This window comes from Tachypleus tridentatus, chromosome 7 (assembly GCF_004210375.1).
Source record: "Tachypleus tridentatus isolate NWPU-2018 chromosome 7, ASM421037v1, whole genome shotgun sequence".
Lineage (NCBI taxonomy): Eukaryota > Metazoa > Arthropoda > Merostomata > Xiphosura > Limulidae > Tachypleus > Tachypleus tridentatus.
In genome coordinates this window covers 89,019,097-89,040,667 of record NC_134831.1, presented here as the reverse complement: position 1 = coordinate 89,040,667, position 21,571 = coordinate 89,019,097, and positions in this window count along the sequence as shown.

The following is a 21,571-nucleotide window of genomic DNA, read 5'->3' as shown; positions in this document are numbered from 1 at the left end:
TACAATGGTATATACCTGATAATAGATAACCTGTCTCTGTACAATAGTATATAGATAACCTGTCTCTGTATGGTATGGTATATAGATAACCTGTCTCTGTACAATAGTATATAGATAACCTGTCTCTGTACAATGGTATATAGATAACCTGTCTCTGTACAATAGTATATAGATAACCTGTCTCTGTACAATAGTATATAGATAACCTGTCTCTGTACTTAATGGTAATAGATAACCTGTCTCTGTACAATGGTATATAGATAACCTGTCTCTGTACAATGGTATATAGATAACCTGTCTCTGTACAATGGTATATAGATAACCTGTCTCTGTACAATAGTATATAGATAACCTGTCTCTGTACAACACCTGTCTCTGTATGTATATAGATAACCTGTCTCTGTACAATGGTATATAGATAACCTGTCTCTGTACAATGGTATATAGATAACCTGTCTCTGTACAATAGTATATAGATAACCTGTCTCTGTACAATGGTATATAGATAACCTGTCTCTGTACAATGGTATATAGATAACCTGTCTCTGTACAATGGTATATAGATAACCTGTCTCTGTACAATGGTATATAGATAACCTGTCTCTGTACAATGGTATATAGATAACCTGTCTCTGTACAATAGTATATAGATAACCTGTCTCTGTACAATGGTATATAGATAACCTGTCTCTGTACAATGGTATATAGATAACCTGTCTCTGTACAATGGTATATAGATAACCTGTCTATATAGATAACACAATGGTATATAGATAACCTGTCTCTGTACAATGGTATATAGATAACCTGTCTCTGTACAATGGTATATAGATAACCTGTCTCTGTACAATAGTATATAGATAACCTGTCTCTGTACAATGGTATATAGATAACCTGTCTCTGTACAAAGTATATAGATAACCTGTCTCTGTACAATAGTATATAGATAACCTGTCTCTGTACAATGGTATATAGATAACCTGTCTCTGTACAATAGTATATAGATAACCTGTCTCTGTACAATGGTATATAGATAACCTGTCTCTGTACAATAGTATATAGATAACCTGTCTCTGTACATAGATAACCTGTCTCTTATGGTATATAGATAACCTGTCTCTGTACAATGGTATATAGATAACCTGTCTCTGTACAATACCTGTCTCTGTACAATAGTATATAGATAACCTGTCTCTGTACAATAGTATATAGAATGTACAATGGTATATAGATAACCTGTCTCTGTACAATGGTATATAGATAACCTGTCTCTGTACAATGGTATATAGATAACCTGTCTCTGTACAATAGTATATAGATAACCTGTCTCTGTACAATGGTATATAGATAACCTGTCTCTGTACAATGGTATATAGATAACCTGTCTCTGTACAATGGTATATAGATAACCTGTCTCTGTACAATGGTATATAGATAACCTGTCTCTGTACAATAGTATATAGATAACCTGTCTCTGTACAATACCTGTATATAGATAACCTGTCTCTGTACAATGGTATATAGATAACCTGTCTCTGTACAATGGTATATAGATAACCTGTCTCTAGATAACAATGGTATATAGTATATAACCTGTCTCTGTACAATGGTATATAGATAACCTGTCTCTGTACAATAGTATATAGATAACCTGTCTCTGTACAATCTGTGCAATAGTATATAGATAACCTGTCTCTGTACAATGGTATATAGATAACCTGTCTCTGTACAATAGTATATAGATAACCTGTCTCTGTATACAATAACCTGTATATAGATAACCTGTCTCTGTACAATAGTATATAGATAACCTGTCTCTGTACAATAGTATATAGATAACCTGTCTCTGTACAATGGTATATCTCTGTACAATAGATAACCTGTCTCTGTACAATGGTATATAGATAACCTGTCTCTGTACAATGGTATATAGATAACCTGTCTCTGTACAATGGTATATAGATAACCTGTCTCTGTACAATGGTATATATGCCTGATAACCTGTCTCTGTACAATAGTATATAGATAACCTGTCTCTGTACAATGGTATATAGATAACCTGTCTCTGTACAATGGTATATAGATAACCTGTCTCTGTACAATGGTATATAGATAACCTGTCTCTGTACAATAGTATATAGATAACCTGTCTCTGTACAATAGTATATAGATAACCTGTCTCTGTACAATGGTATATAGATAACCTGTCTCTGTACAATGGTATATAGATAACCTGTCTCTGTACAATGGTATATAGATAACCTGTCTCTGTACAATGAGTATAGTATATAGATAACCTGTCTCTGTACAATAGTATATAGATAACCTGTCTCTGTACAATGGTATATAGATAACCTGTCTCTGTACAATGGTATATAGATAACCTGTCTCTGTACAATGGTATATAGATAACCTGTCTCTGTACAATAGTATATAGATAACCTGTCTCTGTACAATGGTATATAGATAACCTGTCTCTGTACAATGGTATATAGATAACCTGTCTCTGTACAATGGTATATAGATAACCTGTCTCTGTACAATGGTATATAGATAACCTGTCTCTGTACAATAGTATATAGATAACCTGTCTCTGTACAATAGTATATAGATAACCTGTCTCTGTACAATAGTATATAGATAACCTGTCTCTGTACAATGGTATATAGATAACCTGTCTCTGTACAATAGTATATAGATAACCTGTCTCTGTACAATAGTATATAGATAACCTGTCTCTGTACAATAGTATATAGATAACCTGTCTCTGTACAATAGTATATAGATAACCTGTCTCTGTACAATAGTATATAGATAACCTGTCTCTGTACAATGGTATATGTCTCTGTACAATAGTATATAGATAACCTGTCTCTGTACAATGGTATATAGATAACCTGTCTCTGTACAATAGTATATATGGATATACCTGTCTCTGTACAATAGTATATAGATAACCTGTCTCTGTACAATAGTATATAGATAACCTGTCTCTGTACAATGGTATATAGATAACCTGTCTCTGTACAATAGTATATAGATAACCTGTCTCTGTACAATAGTATATAGATAACCTGTCTCTGTACAATAGTATATAGATAACCTGTCTCTGTACAATAGTATATAGATAACCTGTCTCTGTACAATAGTATATAGATAACCTGTCTCTAGATAACCTGTACAATGGTATATAGATAACCTGTCTCTGTACAATGGTATATAGATAACCTGTCTCTGTACAATGGTATATAGATAACCTGTCTCTGTACAATAGTATATAGATAACCTGTCTCTGTACAATAGTATATATAGATAACCTGTCTCTGTACAATAGTATATAGATAACCTGTCTCTGTACAATGGTATATAGATAACCTGTCTCTGTACAATAGTATATAGATAACCTGTCTCTGTACAATAGTATATAGATAACCTGTCTCTGTACAATGGTATATAGATAACCTGTCTCTGTACAATGGTATATAGATAACCTGTCTCTGTACAATGTACAATAGTATATAGATAACCTGTCTCTGTACAATGGTATATAGATAACCTGTCTCTGTACAATGGTATATAGATAACCTGTCTCTGTACAATAGTATATAGATAACCTGTCTCTGTACAATAGTATATAGATAACCTGTCTCTGTACAATAGTATATAGATAACCTGTCTCTGTACAATAGTATATAGATAACCTGTCTCTGTACAATAGTATATAGATAACCTGTCTCTGTACAATGGTATATAGATAACCTGTCTCTGATACAATGGTATATAGATAACCTGTCTCTGTACAATGGTATATAGATAACCTGTCTCTGTACAATAGTATATAGATAACCTGTCTCTGTACAATAGTATATAGATAACCTGTCTCTGTACAATGGTATATAGATAACCTGTCTCTGTACAATAGTATATAGATAACCTGTCTCTGTACAATAGTATATAGATAACCTGTCTCTGTACAATAGTATATAGATAACCTGTCTCTGTACAATGGTATATAGATAACCTGTCTCTGTACAATAGTATATAGATAACCTGTCTCTGTACAATGGTATATAGATAACCTGTCTCTGTACAATAGTATATAGATAACCTGTCTCTGTACAATGGTATATAGATAGCCTGTCTCTGTACAATACAATGGTATATAGATAACCTGTCTCTGTACAATGGTATATAGATAACCTGTCTCTGTACAATAGTATATAGATAACCTGTCTCTGTACAATAGTATATAGATAACCTGTCTCTGGTATATAGATAACCTGTCTCTGTACAATGGTATATAGATAACCTGTCTCTGTACAATAGTATATAGATAACCTGTCTCTGTACAATAGTATATAGATACCTGTCTCTGTACAATAGGTATATAGATAACCTGTCTCTGTACAATAGTATATAGATAACCTGTCTCTGTACAATGGTATATAGATAACCTGTCTCTGTACAATAGTATGTATATAGATAACCTGTCTCTGTACAATGGTATATAGATAACCTGTCTCTGTACAATGGTATATAGATAACCTGTCTCTGTACAATAGTATATAGATAACCTGTCTCTGCTGTACAATAGTATATAGATAACCTGTCTCTGTACAATAGTATATAGATAACCTGTCTCTGTACAATAGTATATAGATAACCTGTCTCTGTACAATGGTATATAGATAACCTGTCTCTGTACAATAGTATATAGATAACCTGTCTCTGTACAATAGTATATAGATAACCTGTCCTGTACAATGGTATATAGATAACCTGTCTCTGTACAATAAGTATATAGATAACCTGTCTCTGTACAATGGTATATAGATAACCTGTCTCTGTACAATGGTATATAGATAACCTGTCTCTGTACAATGGTATATAGATAACCTGTCTCTGTACAATGGTATATAGATAACCTGTCTCTGTACAATAGTATATAGATAACCTGTCTCTGTACAATAGTATATAGATAACCTGTCTCTGTACAATAGTATATAGATAACCTGTCTCTGTACAATAGTATATAGATAACCTGTCTCTGTACAATAGTATATAGATAACCTGTCTCTGTACAATGGTATATAGATAACCTGTCTCTGTACAATAGTATATAGATAACCTGTCTCTGTACAATAGTATATAGATAACCTGTCTCTGTACAATGGTATATAGATAACCTGTCTCTGTACAATAGTATATAGATAACCTGTCTCTGTACAATAGTATATAGATAACCTGTCTCTGTACAATGGTATATAGATAACCTGTCTCTGTACAATAGTATATAGATAACCTGTCTCTGTACAATAGTATATAGATAACCTGTCTCTGTACAATAGTATATAGATAACCTGTCTCTGTACAATAGTATATAGATAACCTGTCTCTGTACAATAGTATATAGATAACCTGTCTCTGTACAATGGTATATAGATAACCTGTCTCTGTACAATAGTATATAGATAACCTGTCTCTGTACAATAGTATATAGATAACCTGTCTCTGTACAATAGTATATAGATAACCTGTCTCTGTACAATAGTATATAGATAACCTGTCTCTGTACAATAGTATATAGATAACCTGTCTCTGTACAATAGTATATAGATAACCTGTCTCTGTACAATAGTATATAGATAACCTGTCTCTGTACAATGGTATATAGATAACCTGTCTCTGTACAATAGTATATAGATAACCTGTCTCTGTACAATAGTATATAGATAACCTGTCTCTGTACAATAGTATATAGATAACCTGTCTCTGTACAATAGTATATAGATAACCTGTCTCTGTACAATAGTATATAGATAACCTGTCTCTGTACAATAGTATATAGATAACCTGTCTCTGTACAATGGTATATGATACCTGTCTCAGTATATAGATAAGTAGTATATAGATAACCTGTCTCTGTACAATAGTATATAGATAACCTGTCTCTGTACAATAGTATATAGATAACCTGTCTCTGTACAATAGTATATAGATAACCTGTCTCTGTACAATGGTATATAGATAACCTGTCTCTGTACAATAGTATAGATAATACAAGTATATATAACCTGTCTCTGTACAATAGTATATAGATAACCTGTCTCTGTACAATAGTATATAGATAACCTGTCTCTGTACAATAGTATATAGATAACCTGTCTCTGTACAATAGTATATAGATAACCTGTCTCTGTACAATAGTATATAGATAACCTGTCTCTGTACAATAGTATATAGATAACCTGTCTCTGTACAATAGTATATAGATAACCTGTCTCTGTACAATAGTATATAGATAACCTGTCTCTGTACAATAGTATATAGATAACCTGTCTCTGTACAATAGTATATAGATAACCTGTCTCTGTACAATAGTATATAGATAACCTGTCTCTGTACAATAGTATATAGATAACCTGTCTCTGTACAATAGTATATAGATAACCTGTCTCTGTACAATAGTATATAGATAACCTGTCTCTGTACAATAGTATATAGATAACCTGTCTCTGTACAATAGTATATAGATAACCTGTCTCTGTACAATAGTATATAGATAACCTGTCTCTGTACAATAGTATATAGATAACCTGTCTCTGTACAATAGTATATAGATAACCTGTCTCTGTACATAACCTGTCTCTGTAGTATATAGATAACCTGTCTCTGTACAATAGTATATAGATAACCTGTCTCTGTACAATAGTATATAGATAACCTGTCTCTGTACAATAGTATATAGATAACCTGTCTCTGTACAATGGTATATAGATAACCTGTCTCTGTACAATAGTATATAGATAACCTGTCTCTGTACAATAGTATATAGATAACCTGTCTCTGTACAATAGTATATAGATAACCTGTCTCTGATAACCTGTCTCTGTACAATAGTATATAGATAACCTGTCTCTGTACAATGGTATATAGATAACCTGTCTCTGTACAATAGTATATAGATAACCTGTCTCTGTACAATAGTATATAGATAACCTGTCTCTGTACAATAGTATATAGATAACCTGTCTCTGTACAATAGTATATAGATAACCTGTCTCTGTACAATAGTATATAGATAACCTGTCTCTGTACAATAGTATATAGATAACCTGTCTCTGTACAATAGTATATAGATAACCTGTCTCTGTACAATAGTATATAGATAACCTGTCTCTGTACAATAGTATATAGATAGCCTGTCTCTGTACAATAGTATATAGATAACCTGTCTCTGTACAATAGTATATAGATAGCCTGTCTCTGTACAATAGTATATAGATAACCTGTCTCTGTACAATAGTATATAGATAACCTGTCTCTGTACAATGGTATATAGATAACCTGTCTCTGTACAATGGTATATAGATAACCTGTCTCTGTACAATAGTATATAGATAACCTGTCTCTGTACAATAGTATATAGATAACCTGTCTCTGTACAATAGTATATAGATAACCTGTCTCTGTACAATAGTATATAGATAACCTGTCTCTGTACAATAGTATATAGATAACCTGTCTCTGTACAATAGTATATAGATAACCTGTCTCTGTACAATGGTATATAGATAACCTGTCTCTGTACAATGGTATATAGATAACCTGTCTCTGTACAATAGTATATAGATAACCTGTCTCTGTACAATGGTATATAGATAACCTGTCTCTGTACAATAGTATATAGATAACCTGTCTCTGTACGATAGTATATAGATAACCTGTCTCTGTACAATAGTATATAGATAACCTGTCTCTGTACAATAGTATATAGATAACCTGTCTCTGTACAATAGTATATAGATAACCTGTCTCTGTACAATAGTATATAGATAACCTGTCTCTGTACAATAGTATATAGATAACCTGTCTCTGTACAATAGTATATAGATAACCTGTCTCTGTACAATAGTATATAGATAACCTGTCTCTGTACAATAGTATATAGATAACCTGTCTCTGTACAATGGTATATAGATAACCTGTCTCTGTACAATAGTATATAGATAACCTGTCTCTGTACAATAGTATATAGATAACCTGTCTCTGTACAATAGTATATAGATAACCTGTCTCTGTACAATAGTATATAGATAACCTGTCTCTGTACAATGGTATATAGATAACCTGTCTCTGTACAATAGTATATAGATAACCTGTCTCTGTACAATAGTATATAGATAACCTGTCTCTGTACAATAGTATATAGATAACCTGTCTCTGTACAATAGTATATAGATAACCTGTCTCTGTACAATAGTATATAGATAACCTGTCTCTGTACAATAGTATATAGATAACCTGTCTCTGTACAATAGTATATAGATAACCTGTCTCTGTACAATAGTATATAGATAACCTGTCTCTGTACAATAGTATATAGATAACCTGTCTCTGTACAATAGTATATAGATAACCTGTCTCTGTACAATAGTATATAGATAACCTGTCTCTGTACAATAGTATATAGATAACCTGTCTCTGTACAATGGTATATAGATAACCTGTCTCTGTACAATAGTATATAGATAACCTGTCTCTGTACAATAGTATATAGATAACCTGTCTCTGTACAATAGTATATAGATAACCTGTCTCTGTACAATAGTATATAGATAACCTGTCTCTGTACAATAGTATATAGATAACCTGTCTCTGTACAATAGTATATAGATAACCTGTCTCTGTACAATAGTATATAGATAACCTGTCTCTGTACAATAGTATATAGATAACCTGTCTCTGTACAATAGTATATAGATAACCTGTCTCTGTACAATAGTATATAGATAACCTGTCTCTGTACAATGGTATATAGATAACCTGTCTCTGTACAATAGTATATAGATAACCTGTCTCTGTACAATAGTATATAGATAACCTGTCTCTGTACAATGGTATATAGATAACCTGTCTCTGTACAATAGTATATAGATAACCTGTCTCTGTACAATAGTATATAGATAACCTGTCTCTGTACAATAGTATATAGATAACCTGTCTCTGTACAATAGTATATAGATAACCTGTCTCTGTACAATAGTATATAGATAACCTGTCTCTGTACAATAGTATATAGATAACCTGTCTCTGTACAATAGTATATAGATAACCTGTCTCTGTACAATAGTATATAGATAACCTGTCTCTGTACAATAGTATATAGATAACCTGTCTCTGTACAATAGTATATAGATAACCTGTCTCTGTACAATAGTATATAGATAACCTGTCTCTGCACAATAGTATATAGATAACCTGTCTCTGTACAATAGTATATAGATAACCTGTCTCTGTACAATAGTATATAGATAACCTGTCTCTGTACAATAGTATATAGATAACCTGTCTCTGTACAATAGTATATAGATAACCTGTCTCTGTACAATAGTATATAGATAACCTGTCTCTGTACAATAGTATATAGATAACCTGTCTCTGTACAATAGTATATAGATAACCTGTCTCTGTACAATAGTATATAGATAACCTGTCTCTGTACAATAGTATATAGATAGCCTGTCTCTGTACAATAGTATATAGATAACCTGTCTCTGTACAATAGTATATAGATAACCTGTCTCTGTACAATAGTATATAGATAACCTGTCTCTGTACAATAGTATATAGATAACCTGTCTCTGTACAATGGTATATGATAACCTGTCTCTGTACAATAGTATATAGATAACCTGTCTCTGTACAATAGTATATAGATAACCTGTCTCTGTACAATAGTATATAGATAACCTGTCTCTGTACAATAGTATATAGATAACCTGTCTCTGTACAATAGTATATAGATAACCTGTCTCTGTACAATAGTATATAGATAACCTGTCTCTGTACAATAGTATATAGATAACCTGTCTCTGTACAATAGTATATAGATAACCTGTCTCTGTACAATAGTATATAGATAACCTGTCTCTGTACAATAGTATATAGATAACCTGTCTCTGTACAATAGTATATAGATAACCTGTCTCTGTACAATAGCCCAATATATAGATAACCTGTCTCTGTACAATAGTATATAGATAACCTGTCTCTGTACAATAGTATATAGATAACCTGTCTCTGTACAATAGTATATAGATAGCCTGTCTCTGTACAATAGTATATAGATAACCTGTCTCTGTACAATAGTATATAGATAGCCTGTCTCTGTTCAATAGTTTATAGATAGCCTGTCTCTGTACAATAGTTTATAGATAGCCTGTCTCTGTACAATAGTATATAGATAGCGTGTCTCGGCTCCGTAATATACAGATAGCCTCTCTCGGCTCAATAGTGTGTGGATAACCTGTCTCGGCCCAATATTATGCAGATAACCTGTCTTGGCTTATTAGTATAACCTGTCTTAACCCAATATTATACAGTTATTAGGTTTGAAATCTAATCTGAAGCTATAACAAAGTTTTCATTGGAAGATCTAGTAGGAAAAGTGTGTGCAATTATTTGGTGGGAAAACCTTTTTCATTTTTCTTATTTACAGAAACCCCTATTGGCTCAGTGGAATGACATCCAAGTGACGTTTCAGTTTCGATGGGTTTTTTTTCTTCTCATTCGATAATATTGAACAACAAAAAAACACATAGTGACAAGTCATTATTTCTACCACCGCTTATAAAATCATTCTACAAGTATTCACCACAATACTGTTGTAAGTCCAACAGGTCTTTGTTTTCTTCACTTTGCTACCATACGGCCCGGCACGGCCAGGTGGATTAAGGCGTGCGACTCGTAATTTGAGGGTCGCGGGTTCGCATCCCCGTCGCACCAAACATGCTAGCCTTTTCAGCCGTGGGGGTGTTATAAGGTGACGGTCAATCCCACTATTCGTTGGTAAAAGAGTAGTCCAAGAGTGGGCGGTGGGTGGTGATGACTAGCTGCATTCCCTCTAGTCTTACACTGCTAAATTAAAGACGGCTAGCGCAGATAGCCCTTGAGTAGCTTTGCGCGAAATACAAAAATAAACAAACAAACTTTACTACCAAGCTGTTCATCACTTAAACGTTTATAAGTAAGCCTATTATTTTCACTAACTTCAGTTTCACGAGAACTTGGTTTCATTTGCGCATCACTTCAGGTTTTCTTGTGTGATGCGTGTTTCTTCAGCCATCTATCCATATTAAAGATAATATTTTTCAAATATTAAGAACTTAAAAATTTTAGTTAGTACAAACTAAGTCACAAATAATTCTCTGTCTTCTCAGAACAAACTGACACTTCTGACACCGGCTACCTGCAAGTTCTCTGCTCCCACGTCGCGCTATCAGACGTAAGAATGAGGTTTCACATGCCTATCAATTTCCACTAACATAGTAAACAGAGTAAGCACATTTGAAATAAAGTTTCTGAAACTTTGGTGTCAAAGAACTGGTTGAATGAACAATTAGTACTTTTATGTGAAACAAAATCCCTCCTTTGATCTTACCTGCTCTATAAATTGTATTAATCGAAAACACTTTAATTCCTGAGAGACTGAAGATATAAAAACAACTGATAAAACTTGTAAATTTTAAAGTTCCTAAGCCTTAAGTACAAATTTTAATTTTTCTTTCCTGTTATACTAGCTTATTTCAAATACTTAAAGATCCAAGTTGGACTAAATGAAATTTTAAATTATAATTTCTTCCAAAATATTGAATTTGTTAAAATATATTTATATTGATTCATTAATTACATTTTTCTTTAATATACCAGAAGGGCTTGAAAAAAGTTTAAAAATTACGGTAGATAGTGAAAGTGTAAAATTAATTTTATTTATGTTTTTTAGTTTTCAGCGAACCGGTATTTTATTTTCATTGACCGGCACCCTGTCACGGACAAAAACTTTAGGAAATACTGCTCATGATCATTGATGGTATATATAACTTCTAAACTAACCGGATTGATGAACTCTGGCATTATGCAAAATGCCTCGTCGTAATTGGATATTACAAATATAATGTACTTTAAAAAATACCTTATTACGACGTATTTATCGTCGGATGAAATATTCTCCGAGAAAGATTTAAATATTCGTTTGGTTAAAGTAAAAACTAATGATAAGAAAAGTACCTCTGATACGTTTCGGAACAGTTCTACAGCTGCCCTCTAGTGTGATTTTGTTTCATTACAGAGAAGAGTGATTAAGTTTGATCACAATAAAAAATTAAAATTACTCTTTTCACTTTATATGAACCACAAACTGTGTTCAGATGAAGCACATATGACATTAATTTAAATGTCTGTATATTTTATGAACCATATTAATATAAAATTCTGTATATTTTACGAGCTGGCCTAGTCATACAAAGAGATAATTTATCAATGTTTAATAATAACTACGCTTTTAATGCTTAATATTAGTTAAAGAGCAGTTTCTAAGCTGGCGAAGCATGAATATAATTAATTATGCTTATCATAAGATACTAGCTAATGGCTATTGTGCTTTAGTCGGCCTCACGAGCTCTGTATTGAGATAAACACGTCGTCGGCAATTGATTTGACGAACATGATGTTAAAATACTGTTATATACTTTTCTTCGTCTTAAAATCCGTGAAAGCTAAATAAAGGATGTAGTGTTAAAAATATAATGAGCCTAATATTAATTTCTTACAACAATATAGCTAATTACTAAAAAATAACAAATAAGCTATGGTTTTCAAACGTCTAGTCCCACGATTAATTCATAAAGTAAGCTAACAACTTTAGACCTGAAAAATAATGCAATTATTTATATGCAAAAACGGCTCGTTTGGGTTGAGAAAATATTTTACATAGAAGGTCGAAACGTTGTTCGCTCTTCTATGTAAAATATTTTCTCAACCCAAACGAGCCGTTTTTTGCATATAAATTTCTCAACAAGTGGGTTTCTCGACATCACTGAATGCAATTATTTATTAACTTATTATTTCCTATAACTAAGTCAAGTCACATTGTAGACTTACGTTATTTTCACGAACGTAAAATTGTTTCAAAACACGGATGGGCTTACGTGTTGTTAGAACACCGTGTTCTTTGAGTATCCAGCACAAGCAAAGTTTCTGAACAGTCCAATCAACATGAAGTATCTTATTAAAGGTTTCTGAATAGTCCAATCAGAAGTGGCTGAGTAATATACTAACGCCTAGTTCGGGTTGAGAAATTTCTTTACGTAGAGGAGCGAACCCAAACGAGCCGTTTTTACATATATATTCTTCTCTACAAGTGGGTTTTCTCGACATCACTGAATATACTAGCGCCCTCTATAAATATACTTGAGTAATTATTCCACCCTTTCATCCGCTAGTTTACTGAACTTACCACTATGTAGCTATGTATCTTGTACGTAGAAATGAATGACTTTTTGTACATTTATTGTAAAGTTAGTAGACTCTATGTGTAGCGATGTTCAAGGTACTCAAGAGATATAATACAAATATTAATGCTACAAAGTCAGCAATGACAGATATATTTACTCTATAATATCATTGCCACTCACATTCATATACACTGCTGGCCAAAATCTTAAGGCCAATGAACATAAGGAAAAATTATGCATTTTGCGTTGTTAGAATCAACCACTTATTTGAGCAGAGCTTCGAAAGATGAAAATAAGAAAAGGGAAAATGAAAATAAAAAATTTTTATCATTTAATAGGGAAAATGTGAACACTATGAAATTAGCATAAATACTAGGTGATCAAAAGTTTAAGACCATACTGAAACGAAGCGTTAATCGGTGAACACGTAACGAAATTTAGTCATTTGTGTTAAAGCATTAGCGTTATCAACGTCTCCACTGACATCTCCTGTGTTACATTGGCTAAAAAACATGGCAAAGGCTGGACCATCCAGCGTGTTCGCCCGAAATGAACCCCATTGAAAATGTTTGTGGATGGATGGCAAGGGAAGTCTATAGAAATGAACGTCAATTCCAAACAGTGCATAATATTCGTAAAGCCATCTTCACCACTTGGAATAACATTCCAGCCAGCCTTCTGCAAACGCTTATATCGACCATGCCAACGCGAATGTTTGCAGTTATTCGCAATGAAGGCCGTGCAACTCACTACTGAGACCTCTTGTTGGGCATTTCCTACCCTGTTTAGGACTTCATTTTGGTATGGTCTTAAACTTTTGACCAGCTAGTATTTAGGCTAATTTCATAGTGTTCACATTTTCCCTATTAAATGCTAAAACGTTTTTTTTTATTTTCCCTTTTCTTATTTTCACCTTTCGAAGCTCTACTCAAATACGTGGTTGAGTCTAACAACGCGAAATGCATATTTTACCTTTATGTTCGTTGGCCTTAGGATTTTGGCCAGCAGTGTATGTCTCTACCAACAAATCCACAAACAAGTCAAGAAGCCATCACTAAGGTACCAAACCAGGAAGGGAGCAACCAACCAAACTGTTCATCTTTCTTCTTGTTTCAGTTGATATAGCTCTACAATTACTTTACCACTAACACCAGCTTAAACCTAAATCAACTTTATGTCACTGTTTAGTTATAATAACTAGTAGTAATTTCAGAAAATCATAATTATAGTGTAAATGATGTTATCATTATGCCTTGAAATTAGCTTTGTTAGAGAGATATGTTGTTCCTTTAAAAAGCTTAAGTAAAAGGTGAAAGGGGTTTTGTGACAACAAGTAAAACAACAAACATTGGATAACTGTAGCATGTAAAATATTCAATGCCTTATACACTATGCAATCTGTGGTTTTAGGAAGCCAAGTCCCATATTGTGTATGAAGTGAAGCAATGAAGAAAATCAACACATATAATATTAAGTTTTATTACACGTATTTACAGAATACACTGAATTTCAGTCATGGATAAAACGTCGCCGAACAAGTAATAAAAACATTTGTAAATATAAAATTATGTATGAAAGCAATACCAAAAAGAATGCAAACAAGAATATAAAAATGATACAGCTATAAATAGATCATCACTAAACTTGTCTGAATTACTACAGACTGTTATATACTCTCGCTACGAAGTCGGTCGAATTGACCGACGTCTTAATCATGTTGTACTCGTGCAGTTTACAGTGTTTCATTAAATTATAATATTGAAAGTAATGTATGTATGATCTATGTATAGCTGTATCATCTCTGTATTCTTTTTTGCAGTATTTTTGGTACTGCCATTCCTATATACTTTCACATTTGCAAATATTTTTTATTTCTTGTAAGTCGTATTAAACAAACTACAATATTTTATGTTTAAAAATGCTTTTACCAGAGCATAAAGTAGTTTTATTTTTATTAAAATGTGAACACACCACGTTAGTTTATTTAAACATTCTTACTTTAATATTGGAATAAGAAGACAAATGATAAAATAGTAATACTTTTACCACTTACAGAGTAATTGTTTTATTTAATTTCCAACAAATAATGTTCTTTTCAGCAAAGTATTTTTATCTTAAAATAATAATCCACGCATAATAGAGTTAAACCTCAGCTAGGAAGAGAGGTTAGCAACACACATACATCTCAGCAATAGATGTATTACCTCATTTCAAAATATCCACCTTTCTCTAGGTCTTTAAAACATCAGTATCAACTTCACGGGTGTAGAAAGTAAAATGCCAAAAGAATTACAAAGAAAAATATTCTTAAACAATACGTAAATAATTGTACTACAGTCATAAAATTACAGTTATGAGTTGAATTTTTCGCACTATTTCTATTTTGTTTTCTAAATATATGGTTTTTGCAACAAAAAGTCAATGTTTTCCGATTTTTAGATATGTTCACAAAGGTAAACACAGTAGCATTTCGTCACTTGGTACAGCTATGGCAAGAAAGATCAGCCCTGTACGTATTTGCTGTAGTATTACTCCACTTGGCTGTGGTCACACTGTAGTATTACTCCACCTTCTAACTTGGCTGTGGTCACTAATGTGCTTTGAGCTTAATGAGGTCTTTTCCGAGTATAACCGTCTGGAAACTATATTATAATTCGGAAATACTTAAAGGGAAAACCCACTAGTCGGGAATCTTTCTTTCTCTTTCTGCCAATTTGGAACTTTCGTTCTTTTGATACTAAAAGATTTGGCACTGAGGTCTTGTAAACTCGACAAATTTTTCTAAAGCATATATGCGTTACTAACTAAATTTGTTTGCGTTTATTTGAAACTGTAGTAACAGGAGATATTTGTACCGTTAGCGTGGTTCTTGTGGTTAATTATACCAACTGTGGCATGATTAACCTTGCAAAATACAAACACGTTTCAGTTTGTCTGAAGTTGTCAGATTGTCTAGGTTACTGGTAACCTTAACATGTTGCTTAGGTCAGTGTTTTCCAAAGTGGGAGTCGAGGGCCCACTGGGAAGCCGACGAAAAAGCGCCGAAAACAAAGAGTAATTATAATTCTAAATAATCAATAAGCCGATAAAAATTAGGTTTAATCAGTTAAGTGATCCAGAATAGAGGTGTTATTGAATTTACTGAGTTATTAAGATGGGGATGACTGTTAATTCGTTTAACATGGTTGTTCAGATATGTATAACTGTTAACTCTTTTAACTTGATTATTGAAATAGGTATGACTGTTAATTCTTTTGATATGGTTATTCAGCTATTTATAAATGTTAATTCTTTTAACATAGTTATTAAGATAGGTATAGCTGTTAACTCTTCTAACATGGCTATTCATGTAGGTATGACTATTAATTCTTTTAATATGACTATTCAGATAGATATGACTGTTAATTATTTTGATATGGTTATTCAGATATGTACAACTGCTATTTTGATGTGGTTATTGAGATAAGTATAGCTTTTAATCCTTTTAATATGGTTATTAAGATATGTATGACTGTTAACTCTTTTAACATGGTTATTAAGATATGTATGACTGTTAACTATTCTAACATGGTTATTATCCATAAAGGTAGGAGTAATGAATATTAAATCTATACACACTGTGGTGTATTGATATTTATTACACTACAAATTATATTACTCTCTCAGTTTGCAGAGTAACAAAGGAATTATCAACTGTACTTCATGTAAGTCTGTTTATTAGAAAAACAAGTAGGACACAAATCTGCCCTTTCCAATGATTTATTACTCTTGTTTGATAACAAGATAAGGGAAAAAAGACGTATTAAAACCACACGAATTCTAAATGGTCTGTATTGTTAATGAAACATTTCAATAAATATTTTGTATGTAAAGTATGATTTAATATCCAAAAGCGGAGGAAAGACAAATTATTTTGCTTTCTGGGAAACTATGTTGCTGAAATTCAGACAGACACAAAAATATAGATATTTATATTTTACACATACCACTGAGACATACGTTCAACGATCTTGAAATCTTATATAACTTTAACTTGTTGAGCAGACACTTACAAGACAAAATTATAAGAATAAAATTATCAGTAATACACAAAATATTTATCCATACATTTATGGTTCAAAAAATGTCGTTTGGTGTCACTCATCAGACAAAAAGCGAAGACTTAAAAAAAAGTTGTTAAAATATTTGAATTTTATTCTAATTCAGTGCATACCAAGTAAAAATATAAAAGCAAGTCGAATTTACACTAGTTAGAAATTCTTGAAGCAAGCTTTCAAATAGGAGTTTTTCATATCAACGCGATATGTTACTTGTATCACCTAATCGTAAAGATTTGTTCGATAACACATAATTTTGTATACAAACGTCATCACAAACGGCACGTATCCAATATGCTTTGTTTGTCTGTTTTTCGTTCCATTAGAAGATAATAATGAGTATTTTAAAAACATTTTATAAGAAGCCATTGCTAACAGCGAAATCGTTAAAAAAAATCACTTAGGCTTAATGCATCGTGTAAAAGTATTATGCGTGAGGAGATTTCATATCACTCATTGTCCCGAAGTGTATTGATCCGCCATTTCGTTTCAACTACTCTTGTACTAATAGCTCTAATGAAGCCGTAATAAAGATACTTTGGATGAAGAAAAAAGTTCATTAAATTATTATCTGGAGATTAAAGGGTAATATGTTATTACTACCTGGAGAATAAAGTTAATATCTTATTGTCATATGGGGATTCAAGTTAATATTTTGTAACTTTAGGTCCAGAAAGAGGGAATAAATTATTAATGGATATTAAATTTTTCTTTAGTTAGTCAGTTAATGATTCGATACCCCCAGTGGCCCAGAGATATATCTGGACACTTACAATGCTATCGGGTTTCGATACCCGAGGTAAACAGAGCGCAGATAGCTCAATGTGTAGCTTCGTGCTTAACTTCTAAACAAACAAACTCAGTGTATCCATAATATATACCAAGATTTTTAGGTTTAACACTAACAAACAATACACGTGAACGTCAGTGTATCTATAATGTATACCAAGATTTTTTAGGTTTAACACTAACAAATAATACAAGTGAACGTCAGTGTATCTATAATATATACCAAGATTTTTAGGTTTAACACTGACAAACAATACAAGTGAACGTCAGTGTATCTATAACGTGTACCAAGATTTTTAGGTTAAATACTGACAAACAACACAAGTGAACGTCAGTGTATTTATAATGTATACCAAGATTTTAGGTTTAACACTGACAAACAATACAAGTGAACGTCAGTGTATCTATAATGTATACCAAGATTTTTTTAGGTTAAACACTGACAAACAATACAAGTGAACGTCAGTGTATTTATAATGTATACCAAGATTTTTTAGGTTTAACACTGACAAACAACACAAGTGAACGTCAGTGTATCTATAATGTATACCAAGATTTTTTAGGTTTAACACTGACAAACAACACAAGTGAACGTCAGAGTATCTATAATGTATACCTAGATTTTTAGGTTTAACACTAATAAACAACACAAGTGAACGTCAGTGTATCTATAATGTATACCAAGATTTTTTAGGTTTAACACTGACAAACAACACAAGTGAACGTCAGTGTATCTATAATGTATACCAAGATTTTTTTAGGTCTAACACTGACAAACAATACAAGTGAACGTCAGTGTATTTATAATGTGTACCAATATTTTTTAGGTTTAACACTGACAAACAATACAAGTGAACGTCAGTGTATTTATAATGTGTAACAAATTTTCTTTAGGTTTAACACTGACAAACAATACAAGTGAACGTCAGTGTATTTATAATGTGTACCAATATTTTTTAGGTTTAACACTAACAAACAATACAAGTGAACGTCAGTGTATCCATAAGGTATACCAAGATTTTTAGGTTTAACACTGACAAACAATACTAGTGAACGTCAGTGTATTTATAATGTGTACCAAGATTTTGTAGGTTTAACACTAACAAACAATACACGTGAACGTCAGTGTATCTATAATGTATACCAAGATTTTTTAGGTTTAACACGAACAAATAATACAAGTGAACGTCAGTGTATCTATAATATATACCAAGATTTTTAGGTTTAACACTGACAAACAATACAAGTGAACGTCAGTGTATCTATAACGTGTACCAAGATTTTTAGGTTAAATACTGACAAACAACACAAGTGAACGTCAGTGTATCTATAATGTATACCAAGATTTTTAGGTTTAACACTAACAAACAACACAAGTGAACGTCAGTGTATCTATAATGTATACCAAGATTTTTTTAGGTTAAACACTGACAAACAATACAAGTGAACGTCAGTGTATCTATAATGTATACCTAGATTTTTAGGTTTAACACTGACAAACAATACAAGTGAACGTCAGTGTATCTATAATGTATACCAAGATTTTTTAGGTTTAACACTGACAAACAATACAAGTGAACGTCAGTGTATCTATAATGTATACCAAGATTTTTTTAGGTTTAACACTGACAAACAACACAAGTGAACGTCAGAGTATCTATAATGTATACCTAGATTTTTAGGTTTAACACTAACAAACAATACAAGTGAACGTCAGTGTATCTATAATGTATACCAAGATTTTTTTAGGTCTAACACTGACAAACAATACAAGTGAACGTCAGTGTATTTATAATGTGTACCAATATTTTTTAGGTTTAACACTGACAAACAATACAAGTGAACGTCAGTGTATTTATAATGTGTAACAAATTTTCTTTAGGTTTAACACTGACAAACAATACAAGTGAACGTCAGTGTATTTATAATGTGTACCAATATTTTTAGGTTTAACACTAACAAACAATACAAGTGAACGTCAGTGTATCCATAATGTATACCAAGATTTTAGGTTTAACACTGACAAACAATACTAGTGAACGTCAGTGTATTTATAATGTGTACCAATATTTTAGGTTTAACACTAACAAACAATACAAGTGAACGTCAGTGTATTTATAATGTGTACCCAAGATTTTGTAGGTTTAACACTAACAAACAATACAAGTGAACGTCAGTGTATCTATAATATATACCAAGATTTTTTAGGTTTAACACTGACAAACAACACAAGTGAACGTCAGTGTATCTATAATGTATACCAAGATTTTTTTAGGTGTAACACTGACAAACAACACAAGTGAACGCCAGTGTATCTATAATGTATACCAAGATTTTTAGGTTTAACACTGCCAAACAATACAAGTGAACGTCAGTGTATCTATAATGTATACCAAGATTTTTTAGGTTTAACACTGACAAACAATACAAGTGAACGTCAGTGTATCTATAATGTATACCAAGATTTTTTAGGTTTAACACTGACAAACAATACACGTGAACGTCAGTGTATCTATAATGTATACCAAGATTTTTTAGGTTTAACACTAATAAATAATACAAGTGAACGTCAGTGTATCTATAATGTATAGCAAGATTTTTAGGTTTAACACTGACAAACAATACAAGTGAACGTCAGTGTATCTATAACGTGTACCAAGATTTTTAGGTTTAACACTGACAAACAATACAAGTGAACGTCAGTGTATCTATAATGTATACCAAGATTTTTTTAGGTCTAACACTGACAAACAATACAAGTGAACGTCAGTGTATTTATAATGTGTACCAATATTTTTTAGGTTTAACACTGACAAACAATACAAGTGAACGTCAGTGTATTTATAATGTGTAACAAATTTTCTTTAGGTTTAACACTGACAAACAATACAAGTGAACGTCAGTGTATTTATAATGTGTACCAATATTTTTTAGGTTTAACACTAACAAACAATACAAGTGAACGTCAGTGTATCCATAATGTATACCAAGATTTTTAGGTTTAACACTGACAAACAATACTAGTGAACGTCAGTGTATTTATAATGTGTACCAATATTTTTTAGGTTTAACACTAACAAACAATACAAGTGAACGTCAGTGTATTTATAATGTGTACCAAGATTTTGTAGGTTTAACACTAACAAACAATACAAGTGAACGTCAGTGTATCTATAATATATACCAAGATTTTTTAGGTTTAACACTGACAAACAACACAAGTGAACGTCAGTGTATCTATAATGTATACCAAGATTTTTTTAGGTGTAACACTGACAAACAACACAAGTGAACGCCAGTGTATCTATAATGTATACCAAGATTTTTTAGGTTTAACACTGACAAACAATACAAGTGAACGTCAGTGTATCTATAATGTATACCAAGATT